At 39.3% G+C, this 13,860-nt stretch overlaps 1 long non-coding RNA gene across 3 annotated transcripts in view; it reads right to left on the bottom strand.

Moving 5' to 3' along the window:
* The window catches only part of LOC102152515, an 87,729-nt gene that overhangs the window by 44,137 nt on the left and 29,732 nt on the right, over positions 1-13,860 (bottom strand). For 2 of the 3 annotated variants that reach the window (XR_005359672.1, XR_005359674.1), the window contains exon 3: positions 4,949-5,021. The exons of the other annotated variant lie outside the window; for it this stretch is intronic. This is a non-coding gene — a long non-coding RNA (uncharacterized LOC102152515). The remainder of the gene's footprint in view (positions 1-4,948; positions 5,022-13,860) is intronic. 3 annotated transcript variants of the gene reach the window in all.

The raw sequence follows: 13,860 nt of genomic DNA, 5'->3' as shown, positions 1-13,860 counted from the left end.
TGGAAGACTTCAGGGCTCCAGTGAAGCCAAAGGTGCTGAGTACTCAAGCCATTTATTATCAGCATGATGAACACCGACAATGGGCTTATATGGTCAGATTATACACTTAATTTAATTAATAAAAAAATTAAGATCATCACCATTAACCTGCATTTGCTCAGAATGCCACAGGGGTGATTAGTTAGAATGGCACTGAAGGTTTTATAGTCCACTCTAGTAAGAATTACTTTGGTACCAATTAGGATTTTCCATAATATCACCCCGTGTAATACCCCTATTACATTACACATTTTCTACAAGTGATTGAGTTCAATACAACGCAGACACGATGTCACAGGACTCTCCCTCAGAGCATGCATGGGAACTCCCACAAATGTTAACACATTAAGTGGAGAGGAGACCCTGATTTTTTATATTATGCAAACCCATTTCAAGGGTAATGATTCTCTGTCACAGTTTCTCAGAGCATTGGAAATTAGACTCACACATGGCTACAGAGGCTTGGGCAGGTAAAGGCTCTTCTTTGCAAATCTCAGGTTACTGTTCCTTGCTTCAGATGGGAATTCTTATTTTTTCAAGTCTATTTGACTTTGAATAGCTTACTTTTAGGGGCCAAAGGAGAATAAAGCATTCAGACAACTTTTTTATAATTAAAAAAATCAGTACATGAGTAATTCCTATGCATTGAAGAAAAATCAAGTGGGAAAACACTAATTAAAAAGAGAGTGCACAGCAAAGGAAACCATCAACAAAATAAAAAGGCAACCTACTGAATGGGAAAAGATATTTGCAAATCACATATCTGATAAGAGGTTAATATCCAAAATATATATAGAACTCATACAACTCAATAGTAAAAAAATCAAACAATCTGATTTAAAAATGGGCAGAAGACCAGAATAGGCATTTTCCAAAGAGGACATATAGATGGCCAGCTGGTACACAAAAAGATGTTCAACATCACTTTCATTAGGGAAATTAAAATCAAAACCTCAATGAGATATCACCTTGCACCTGTTAGAATGGCTATTATTAAAAAGACAAGAAAAGTAAGTGTTGATGAGGATGTGGAGAAAAGGGAACCCTTGTGCACTGCTGGTGGGAATGTAAATTGGAGGCACTATGGAAAACAGTATGGAGCTTCTTAAAAAATTAAACTTAAAACTACCATGTGATCCAGCAATTCCACTTCCGAGTATTTATCTAAAGAAAACAAACACTAACTACAAAAGATATGTGCACCCCATGTTTACTGCAGCATTATTTATAATAGAAAAGATATGGAAATAACCTAAATGTCAAATAATATTTGACAAATAAATAGATAAATGTGGTCTATCTACAATAGAATATATTCATCTGTAAAAAAGGAATGAAATCTTGTCATTTGCAACAACATGGATAGACCTTGAGATCCATTCTAAGTAAAAGAACTCAGGCAGAGAAAGACAAATACTGTATGATCTCACTTATATGTGGAATCAAAACAAACTTAAGCTCAGAGGCAGGAGTTGGGGGTATGTGAAATGGTTAAAGGTGGAGGAAAGGCACAAACTCCTAGTTATAAAATAAATAAGTCATGGAGACGTAATGTACAGCATGGTGCCTATACTTAATAGTACTGCATATCTGAAAGTTGCTGAGAGAGTAATCCTTTAAAGTTCTCAACATAAAATAATCTCGTAACTATGTATGGTGACAGATGTTAACTATATTTATTTTTTTTTTTTTTTTTTTTTTTTTTTTTTTTTTTTTTTTTTTTTTTTTTTTTTTTTTTTTTTTTTTTTTTTTTTTTTTTTTTTTTAAGTGTTAACTATATTTATTGTGGTGATCGCTTTGCAATACATACAAATATAAAATCATTTATGTTGCATACCTGAAATAAACACAATGTTGTATGTTATTTATATGTCAATTAAAAAATTTGGAAGAGTATAAAAATCACATATCATCCCATCATCCTGAGAAATCCACTTCTCAGTTATATAGCTTTCCAAATCTTTTCTATGTAAATAAAATTTTATAATTTTTAAATTTAAAAGGGACCGTATTATACAGGCTGATTCATTCAACAATACCAACACCTTGTCAGGTCAATAATTATTAAAAAAAATGTAAAAGTTTTGTTATAAGTTTTTATCCATATTCACTCAACAAATTGCTTATTGTGAATTTCCAATTTCTTAACATCATAAACTTCAACTGTGGTGAATTTTTCCATTATTGGAAAAATCTTTGGGGACATTTAAAATTGTTTCCATAGAATAAATTTTTAAAAGTGGAGTTCCTGAGTTAAAAGTTATGTACATTTTAGGGCTGCTGATATCCTCTGCCAAATCGCCATCCAATATTTGTTCCCATCAGCATCTTCACCAAAAATAGGCTTCTAAAATTCTCATTCTTTTTGTCTTTACTGAGTAGATAGATGAAAATGGTATTGTGTCAGAGAAATCTTCATAATCTGGGTCAAAAGCATGAGTGTGATCTGAGTAGGTAGAAAGTGGGAAGGGCTGGGGATGTAAGATATCAAATATTATTCAAATATCATGAGACTCCAATTATTCAATAAACGTCTATTGACCACTCAGTCTCTGCCCAAAGGAGTCTCAGTGTGTGTGTGTATTGGAGAGTGTATGTGTGGGAGGTCTGCCATGACAACAGGCAACAACATAATATAGTGTGGAAACATGTAATGGAGAAGTGTGCAGAATGCTATGGGAGTATTTGCAGTCAGGGAAAGCTTCCTGGAGGAGGTAGCCTTGAACTGAGACCCAAAGGAGAATAAATAATTGGCCAGTGGTTTGTAGGAAAGGCTTGAGAATGAGTCCAGCATGGTTTAGGAAAGGACCAGATAAACTCTCCTTCTTCCTTCATTCTATAAATTTGTGTTGATGGCCTGCTATATGTAAGGAACTTTGCTTGGAGGCAGGGACATGGTAATAAACAGAGACTAGATTCCTGTCCTCACAGAGTTTCAGTTCTAACATGGGGGTTGGGTGAAGCCACTGGCTGTAGCGCCCATTGGACCTTAAGCTCTGAGAAGAGGAGGCTTGCTTGCCTTGGTCAACCTTGATATCCCTTTCATGAAATCTGTGAAACTGTCAGAGACAAGGAAAAAAACAGTGCCAACCCAGATAAAGGGAAAGAAAAAAATGAGTAAGAGATGAGTTCCCAGGGACAGAGGGAAGGTAGAGAACAGAGAAGCAGGTGGAAGGGGAGGGGGAGAATCATGAAAGGGAGAAGAAAGAGGGGAACGATGATAATGGAGCCTACTGGAGGGCAGCTCTGGGGCACCTAACCTCACAGTGCTGGGACTCATCACGGCTAGACTGCTTGCCGTCTTGCATTCCCCATCCCACACCAATAAGGGCAGACAGGGAGGAAAGAGGGCCATCCCCAGAAGGCAGAGCAGACCAGTTCCCTTGCTTAAATATTTATGTGAGCAGAAAGCAGCTGCAGCCAGGTGGCTTAGCTGACATCCAAGCACTTCTATTTCTGAGGACTTTCTCATCAGGCTCTTGTCATCTTTGGTTCTGTGGCCTAACCAAATTGGACTTTTCATTTCCTAAAAGTATACCTACTCCTCCCTGAAATGTTTTCCCTCTCACTGCTTTTCAAAAATAAATAATAAAAACCTACATCTTTCAGCCTGTCACATTTCCTGGATTTGGCACATCAGGCTGTGAGGGTCACATCTATTTAAGTCTCTTCTGTAGCCTTAGATCAGACAACTTGTGTCTGTGTGTGACAACTTAGAAAGGATGAGACAAGAAAGTCAAGCAGGAATGGAAAAAAGAAAAAGTCATCTTATGTTTTCTTTCTTTCTTTCTTTTTTTCCTTTTTGGTCAGCACAACTTTACAAATACTTTCACATTTTGTTTCATTTTTTTCCTTCCCTCCTAAAGCTGACTGTCCATAAAAAATTTAGGATGAATGTTCATTCCCTAAATGTCTTGGGTAATTTGGATGGAATTTCTAGCAAGTGTCAAGTATTGAGGATAAAAAAATATCTCCTGACTTCAGCAGTATAATCCAAAAACTCTCATTAATTACTTTACTTTATTTAAACATATTTTTTCTTCAATGTTTTAGGTGATGAAGAAGATTTAAAATGATCCTATAATAGTCAGTATAGTATTTTATATTCACTGATCTTTCATGTAATTTGATATGTTCCTTTAGGTAGTGGGCTATGGCTGTGTTGGGTGAAAGCCTGATTTATAAACATTGTTCAAGGGTTTGCAGGAAAGGGATGAGGGGAGTATGCATTTTGTTCCTATCCTCGGTTTTTAATCTTTTGAATATGCTCACACATTTTGGCAGTTCATTAATGTATTTTTTCTTCCTTCTAAGATTATTGCCATATTTTCTCTATCAATGCTCAGTTTCTTAGGAGAACTAGGCAGAGCTGAGGTGGAGGTTGCAGGGCTGGGTTAAATGGAAGGGGAGAGAAGAGTGTGGCTGGGAAAACAGAGCATCGCCATAGTAGATCAGACTCTCAGTGAGTAGTGTGTGTTATATGCCCCCAAATCTAATCGATAAATCTAATCTTTAATTGGTAAGTTGTTCATCAGTGAGAAATACCTGGTTGTCCTCTCTGAATTACCTTCCTCAAATATTGACCACTGTTTCTCCCAAATAACCTTAAATTCCAAATCCGCTGCCACTGACACCTTGTTAGAAAGCTTGTTACAGAGCTTATAGCGCACTACAGGCTCACTAGCTAATTGATCCTCACAGCAGCTAGGACAAGTGTGTTACAAGGTTTGTAAACAGTGAAATAGGACTTGATAGCTTGTGACTTGCACACTCAGATCAAAGGTGCACTCTAAACACATCTAGACTCATCATATAGAAACTACGGAACCAAACGGGTTTGTTTGCTTTTTATTTATTTATTTTTGTTTGTTTTTTAACTCTAAAATTTACCAGAGAGAAGTTTGATTACCTTCCAAACAATGACAGCTAGTCTGACAATGGATGTCTCTATAGCAACACAGCAGAAGAACAACTTCAAAGTGCTGAACGGAGAAAAAAAATGATCTAGAATGTTATACCCAGCTAAATCATCATTCAGAAATGAGTATGAAGTAAAGACATTTTATGAATAAAATTCTAAGGAAGTTCACCTTCTACATACCTACTGAAAAGTGAATCAATTGCAAGAGGAATGGTGAAACAATGATAAGCAGGCCAAATGGAAATTTAACTAAATTCACTTTGCAGAAGTCTAAAATATTATATGAAAGTGAAATAAGGGATGCTTGGGTGGCTCAGCAGTTGAGCATCTGCCTTCTGCTCAGGGTGTGGTCCCAGGGTCTGGGATGGACTCCCACATTGGGCTTCTTGTGGGGCGCCTGCTTCTCCCTCTGCCTATGTCTCTGCCTCTATCTCTGTGTCTCTCATGAATAAATAAAATCTAAAAAAAAAAAGTGAAATAAAATCTACATAATAATAAATAAATAAAATGGGGGAAGTTTAATGGGTTATTAAAGTTGCTAAATCCTTGTCATATGAAGAACAATATTGAATAATTTAAAATTCTATTTGGAAAAATATATAGTTTTGCATGGAGATTAATATAGGAAGTTTCAGTTGTATCAACTTCCTTTTACTTAAGAAAACTCAAGAAAATATGTCTAACCATTCAGATTTGTTCAGTCTGTGTGGTGAGTACATGGTTATTATCTGCAGTTTTCCATATATTTTTCTATATATAATTTAAAAATGAAAGTCTCCCCTTTTTGTTGTCAATCTACAACAAAAATGTTTAAAGTATATCCTCTTTCAGTAAGGAATCTGACTAGAATTTTATTTTAATATGTAGAGATAGTCTAATAAGTACCCAAAAGTTTAAATGTAAGCAGGTTTCCTGTCCCAAGTTTATGATACTGAAAATTAGAAATAAGCTTCTTGAAGGCTTTGTCTACTTTATAACTATGTCTTATGAAGAGCTAATATTGAGCTAATATTAAGAATTCAATAAATAGGGCAGCCCGGGTGGCTCAGTGGTTTAGCACCGCCTTCAGCCCAGGGCATGATCCTGGAGACCTGGAATGGAGTCCCATGTCAGGCTTCCTGCATGGAGCCTGTTTCTCCCTCTGCTTGTGTCTCTGCCTTTCTCTCTCTCTCTCTCTCTCTCTCAATCTCTCTCTCTCTCTGTGTCTCTCATGAATAAATAAATAAAATCTTAAAAAAATATTCAATAAGTACATGTTGAAAGAAAAAGTGAATAAACATACTAAATGTCAAGAGGCAGGCAAGTATGTAATATGTTAGAAAAATTTCCACTAAAAAATGTTTAAAATTTATATTCTGATCCAGCTATGATTTAGCTTTTGATGTAAGTATAAATATTTTCTTTTGTATTTCTACCCAAGTATGCCAGAATAAAGCAACTTCCCTGACCTTCCCTTCCCTGTTAATTCTTCTTTCTTCTAAATAGGTCTCAATCAAATTTAAGGGAAGGTAGATCAGACCGTCATATTTTTAGTCTTCCTCATACAGGTGCTCCTTCCTCCATCTCAATTGAGTTCTCATCATCATTTCTAGCTGCCTCCTGTGTGTCCTGCACCACCCTGTACTTTCATCCTTTGTCACCCAACACTGCTTCTCCCCCTGTAGTTCCTACTTTGATGACTAATAATACAAATAAGAGTTAATAATCTTTCTGAACATTCATAATGTGCCATTTATCTCATGTATTAACTCATTTAATTCTCAATCATGTAAGGTAGGTATTAGTATTATCCTCATTTTACAGATGAAGAGATTAAGACAGGCTTAAGGAACTTGCTCAAAGTTAGATAGAGAGCAGGTGAATTTGTCCCCAGAACTAAAGCTCCTGACCAGTACAACAGCCTGTATCCACTAGCTAAATTTAGGAAGATGAAAGGTAGGAGGAGGAAGAAGAGAAGGAGAAGGGGAAAAGGATAAGAACATGTATGCTCAAATCTGACATGTCCAGCCAGTATGGGTGGAGCTGCTTTCTCTCATCCTCATGCAGGCAGCTGCAGAGATGAGACCAGGTAACCTGCTGGTCCACAGCCCAGGAACGAGACCATGGTTCAGGATGGTGGGACACTCGAGCTGGGTGTTTAGCACAAACTACCAGACTAATGGATGAACAGTGCATGGTTATCTTGTAAAATGGGAGTATCCTGCCCATTAGGATGCATAGTGAGCGAATGTGGAGTCACTATCCAATTCAAGGTGTGAGCTGGGGTCAGGTAAGCAGGAAAGGCTGAAGGACATGATTATGGAGAGGATAGCACATCCACAGCAATGCCTGAAGAGACTCTGAAGAAGAGAGATCAGAACCATGTTCCTTCCATCCTTCTCCAGGGACAGGTGTCATGATGAGACAACAGTTAGATAAAGATGCTACCTGCCTTGGAGGTGGCAAAAAGGTCTTCTCCTCATCCAATTTTAAATACTGACTTTCAGAGCACCTGGGTGGCTCAGTCAGTTAAGCATCCAACTCTTGATTTCAGTTCAGGTTATGATCTCAGGGTTGTGAGATGGAGCCCCAAGTTGGGCTCTGCACCAGGCATGGAGCCCACTTAAGATTCTGTCTCTCTCCCTCTGCCTCTCCCCACCAAATATAAATAAATAATAAATAAATACTGACTTTCTGTTCAACCCTGTGAGGCAGGCAGGGCAGACTTTACTGTCCCCATTTTACAAAGGAGGAAACTAAGGCTCAGAGAAATTACATGACTTCCAAAAGTTATGATATGAATGAATGGTAAAGACTGAAATATGTGTGGGCTTCTGTCTCCAGGTCACAGCTTAATCCTCTACCCTTGGGCATCACCTGCCCATGAGTCGCTTTTCAGGAATTTGGAATAGCTCCCCCTTCCTCTCAGCAGGAATGAGAGGTAACCCAAAGGGGCCAGGTTGGTGATGAGAACACTAGCCCCCATGGCACAACCTACACAATCCAGGGGTAGCAGTCTGCTCTGTACCATCCAGCTTTACTCTTGGATCCTGTTACTCTTGCCCCATCAGAATCCTTCCTCACCTTTAAACCCTGTCCATTGAGCAGCTTTTGTCCTGGGGATGCCACACCAAATGGTCATCACAGGCAGGAAGTCTGTGGTTGGGGTCTGTGCTTCCCAGGTCTTACCCTGATGGGTGTGAGGCTGGCATCAATTACCCAGGTCCTGCCTCACCGGACCCTCCAAAACTCTGTCCTCATGAAGTCCCCCCTTCTATTTAACATCTTCCCTATCACCAATGTCTTCTCTGGCAGCAAAGGACACCGTGTGATACAGTGCTTCACACAGTGTGCGTGCTCCATAAATATTAAATGATGACAGGATATTTTTTTCAAAAAGATGGAGGTTCCACCTCTTAGAACTCTCCTTCGCTGTACATCTATGCCAAGAGTGGGTTAAGATGGTCTGTCTTTTAGCAAGAATCAGGGTTTCAAGATTAGTGAAGTGAGAATTGGTCAGGTTTAATGGCACAGATAATATTTTATTTTTATTTCAATTTTAATACACTATCAACATGCAATGAAGTAAGATATACGGCAACACTTGAGGAAGGAACTGCCCTCCAACTTATCTTCAGTTACCAATTTGGGACCAGTTTCTGAAGTTATTTTTCTGCCAGTCTTGAGAATCTCGGAAAATTTTGGCTTCATCAAAATGATATATTAGGAAGGGTAAAGGTCACCTTAAACTTTGCACAAGAAATCAGAGTAGTGTTTGACCATGACACTTGGAAATTTTTTCCCCCAAAGATATAAAGAAGCTAGAAAAAAGGAAAATTTCTTTCCTCTGAACAATGAACTTTCTTCATTCTCTGATGGCATCCAAGATATTTATTTTGACCCCAGATACCATTAGATGTACAAATGCCTTAGCAAGCTAGGAAACTGATCTAGCCGTAAGACCTTCAGGATTGTAATTCCTTACTGATGTCCATGACTCCACTAGACTGGGTATCCTTCAGGTCTGGGACTACATCTCATTCACTTTAGTGTCTCTATCACCCAGAACACTGCCTAGTACATAGAAGGCACCCATTATAAGTTTGATGAATAACAGTAATAATAAAAATAGTTTAGGTATTGAGTATTTTCAATGGGCCAGATGCCTTTGAGTATTTTATTGGTAGCATTTTACACTGAATACTCAGTCTAACTTTATAGGGTGGCATTATGGATTGATTTGTGTTCTCCCCAAAATTCTTTTGTTGAAGTCCTAACCACTACCTCAAAATGTGACCTTACTTGGAAATAGGGTTCATTGCAGATGTAATTAGTAGCATTAAGGTGAGGTCATACTCAAGTAGTATATGCCTCTAATCCAAAAGGATCAATGTCCTTATAAAAAGAGAAATTTGGACAAAGACATGCACATAAGAGAACGCCATGTGAAGATGAAGTCAGAGATCAGGATGATATATCTACAAGCCTAGGAATGTCAAAGATTACCAGCAAACCAGCAGAAGCCAGGAGAAAGGCAAGCCCTTTCCTTCACAGCCCTCAGAAGAAACCAACCCTGCCTATACCTTGATCTCAAACTTTCAGTCCCCAAAACTGTGAGACAACATATATCTATTGTTTAAGTCACTCAGTTTGTGGTGCTTTGTGACAGTAGCCCTAGGAAACTAATACAACATACTATTTAAAAAAAAGATTTTACATGTTTATTTGAGAGACAGTATGCGCAGGGGGAAGGGGCAGAGGGAGAGGAAGAAGCAGACCCTCTGCTGAGCTGGGAGCTCAATTCCAGGACCCTGGGATCATGACCTGAGTTGAAGGCAGATACTTAACCAACTGAGCCACCTAGGTGCCCTCAACATACTATTACTATTCCAATTTTATAACTGAGGGAAACAGAGTCCCAGAGGAATGAACTTTACTGAGATCAAAGAGAGAGGAAGTGTTGAGACCAGGACAGGAGCTCAGGCTGTCTGCCTCCCCATGACTTACTATATGACTTTCTGTGTGTAGGAAGATGTCCTTGGCCTGAGACACCTGAAGGAGCAGCTTCATCTCTTGTTCTTGGTTTCCTCTTCACTGAGCCAAATGTATTGAGTTACCATTTTGGGCACCAGAATGCTTCCATAAAGGTAGGAAATATATCCTTTTCCCTCAAAGAGTTGATAGTACTAGGAAAGACAAGAAGAGTGAAGAGCCTACAATATACCAGATGCTTCACACAGCATATGCCAGACAATTCTCACAACACATTGTGAGGAAACTGAGATGTACAAAGTGGCATTGTCAGCATCTTCACAGCTAGCAAACAACAGATCTAAAAGGGCCCACCAGGTCCATCTGACTTCAGGACCCATGGCCTCCCTAATCCTCCTGTCACCCTGCCAAACCTCCACAGAACAACAGTCCAAGACCAAGATGTGAGCAAGTGAGTATTAATAGCCCCCACACGACTGATCAGGGCTCAAACCAGCTCCTGCCAATCCTGATATTGCAGCAGTGACAAGGACAAGGGAAGGGGTTGGAGAGGCACATGGGTATGTGTATCCAGTGGTTTGGGATTTGAATACTCATGGTTATCTTATTTAACTCTCCCAATAGCTCAACAGGGAGATAACACATACTGGATAGTGTTTCTCAACCAGAGGACTTTTCACCCCCCAGGAGACATTTGCCAACATTGGGGTCATTTTTGATGGTTACAACTGGGAGTATGCTGGGGAATGCGACTGGCCTCTAATGAGTAGAGACCAGCAGTGCAGTCCTGCAGTGCACAGGATAGTCTACCCTACCAGCAAAGGGGCTGTTCCCAAGGTCAGCAGTGCTGAGGCTGAGGAACTCTGCTCCAGTTGATGAAATTGAAGATTAGAAAGAGTGAGATATTTGTTCAAGCTCACACTGCCAGTTAAATGATGTGGCCAGGATTCGTACTCAGATCTCTTGTTTCTAGGCCTAGTGTGCTTCCTACTCTAACACACTGCCCTCTTTTTGATACCAAACACAGCCTAAGTTTTTGAGGAAAGGAAATGTTTGAAATGTTGGTTGGAAAAAATATTTCTGGTAGCTGTATTGTGAGGAGAAATAGAACTCAAATGAGTCCCCTGTCTTCCTAGGAATATTTTCTCCTCTCCAAACTGCCTGGCTGTGGTAAATGCTGGGGTGCCCCTGTCTAGATCCTCCCTTTCTCCTAGCTGCTGAGCCCCCGCCAGTAATTGTCCTGAGCCCAGGAGAGCCACCGTGCCCAATGTCAAGTCCCCTAATGGCTCATGGGTGAATGGTCCAGTCCCCTTGCCTCAAGATGGGACAACTCTGAAGGACTATTCCAGCTGCAGAGCTCTCACAGCATTGGCTGAGGCCTCTTCACAGTTTAATGTATCCCTCTGCCAGTCCTCCTTCTCTCACTTCCTCAAAGGTCTTGTTTTCCAGTGAACTGCCTACACATAAACTCCATCTCAGAGTCCTTGTCCTAGGAAACGTGATCTAAGTCACTAGTTAAAAATGATCGTTGAAGGACTGTAAATAGCTCATGATATAACAGTAAGTGAAGAAAACCATAATGAGAACTAGATGAATGCTATGATATCAATTCTATATGAAAAAAAGATGGCATAGTGATTAAAAGCTTGAGTTCCAGAGAGAGATAAACCTGATTTCAAATACAAGCTCAAGGGCACCTGGGAGGCTCAGTGGTTGTGTGTCTGACTTTGGCTCAGGTCGTGATCCTGGGGTCCTGGGATCGAGTCCCACATTAGGCTCTCCATGGGGAGCCTATTTCTCCCTCTGCCTATGTCTCTGCTCCTCTCTCTGTATCTCTCATGAACAAATAGATAAAAAAGAAAAATGCAAGCCCAAGTACTAGCTGTGTAATCTTGAACAAATTATATAAATTCTTTGAGCCTGTTTTGTCATCTACAAAATGGAGACAATAATAAACTACCTATTGGATTGCTATGATAAGAGTTAATGACATGGTACATGTAAAATATTTAGTATGGTGTTAACTTTCAGAAAAAGACTGGAAGGAGATCTGATACAATGTTAATGCTCAATACTCATGAGTGTTGGGATCATAGGAGACCTTTCAATTTTCCATACTTCCTAAAATTCTACCATTAACAAATTATAAAGGACACTTATGATTGCAGCATCCTTGCCTCCATCCCAGCTGTGCCTGGTTTTCCTTTTGGGGATCCATCTGGTTCAGGGACGATGGCTCCATGTTCCCAACCACTACTACTATGACCAGGGTGAAGCTTTTAACGGAGACTGATCCAGTCAGCTTGTTGGGTCCTGGTGACCACATGGATTTTTTCAGGATGGGCACATGACCTACGCCATTCCAATCAGAGAGAGTATCTGGGCTTTTGCTTGGAATACTGAGACAAAAGAGGACGCTCTGTGACTTGCTGTGAATGAGGAAGCACTTGTCTTAGGAGCTTTGATAGCCATCTGTAACCACAAGATGAGCCTGCCTTAAGGTGAATACCTTGGAAGGGCAGAGCTGCGAAAAAAGCAATCTCATCCCTCATGACACATTGACTCTCTGGATCAAAACACAACCTATCTCTAGACTTTTCAATTACATGAGTAAATAAATTCTAACTATTCAAGCAAACTGAAGCTAGATTTTCCATTATTTAGAACATAAAGACTTTTGAAACCCTTGCATTATTTTCATAGTCAGAAGTTAACAGTTAAAAGCATATTTAAAAACACCACTTCTTCCACAGGACCCAGGTCAAGCCCCTCCTTCTCCAAAGTGGCCACAAATTGCACTAGTCCAGGCTGGCTTTCCTAAGCAGTGAATGGCGATTGTCCTCATTGCCTAGATCTTCATCTGACATTAAGTGAAGTCATGCCTTCTGTTGCTCTCTGTCTCAGGTGTATATATTTTGTCTCTCTAGTGAGCCAGAAAACAGCTCTTGAGAGTAGGGGTCATGTCTTATCATTCTTTCATAAATCTTACAATGCCATTTTAGAGATCTCACAGAGTCATTTTTCCTAGGTCTCACATTTATGAAAAGCTTTGATTTAGACTTTAATATTATCTCCAGTGTGTCAAATGTACTCAAATAAAACAAATGTTTAAAGAGGAAAACAAAAACAAAACATTATCTCCAAAAGATGTTAAATAGTTGTACCTAATATTTTAGACACATTAATTTGTCAGTAAACACATTAGCTTGCCAGAAAAAATGATTGAAATAATACAATTTCCATTATTCTGTTTAGATGTTTCATATATATATATATATATATATATATAGAGAGAGAGAGAGAGAGAGAGAGAGATTTCCAGGGATTGAAGGTGTCCTCTGAGATGTCCTCGATACCTAGTAAAGTGCCAGGCACAGTATTTACCAAGTCAATTCATTTTCAATTTTCTTTTTTTTTTTTTTCCATTTTCAAATTTCAAAGCTCAAAGGAGCCTCAACGTCATCTAATGCAATCCTTTCACATTCTAGTTGAGGAAACTGAGGCCAAACAGGCAAAGGGACTTTCAAGGCAGCACCACTGATTGGTGACAGAGCCAGGTCTTGAACTCAGGTCTCCTAGGTATCTAATAAAAACTCATTAAATTGAATAAAACCATACCAGTAGAATTACCTACAAAGTGCTGTGCAAATTCCCCATGTAAGGTGCTCCAAAAATGCTTCGATAAGAGTTTTAAAGCAGGCTCAAAGTTGTTAACTCATTTTTCAACTTGTCCTAGGCCCCATATGATATAGAGCACTAGGCTGATGTAGGAAGGGATTTTTCTCCACCAGTCAGTCAGGTGGCTTATTTCAGCCCCCGGAGTAGCTGTTAATCAGGTTTCAATAGACTTCAGCGTTTCACTCAGAACCTGTTGGCAATCCTAAAACTCTACCAATCCTGTCATCTCTGCAAAATGAGCTCTGGCTATG

Source organism: Canis lupus, chromosome 5 (genome assembly GCF_011100685.1).
Source record: "Canis lupus familiaris isolate Mischka breed German Shepherd chromosome 5, alternate assembly UU_Cfam_GSD_1.0, whole genome shotgun sequence".
NCBI classification, from domain to species: Eukaryota; Metazoa; Chordata; class Mammalia; order Carnivora; family Canidae; genus Canis; species Canis lupus.
Note: the sequence above shows the minus strand (reverse complement) of the source record. Positions and strands in the feature narration are given on the sequence as shown.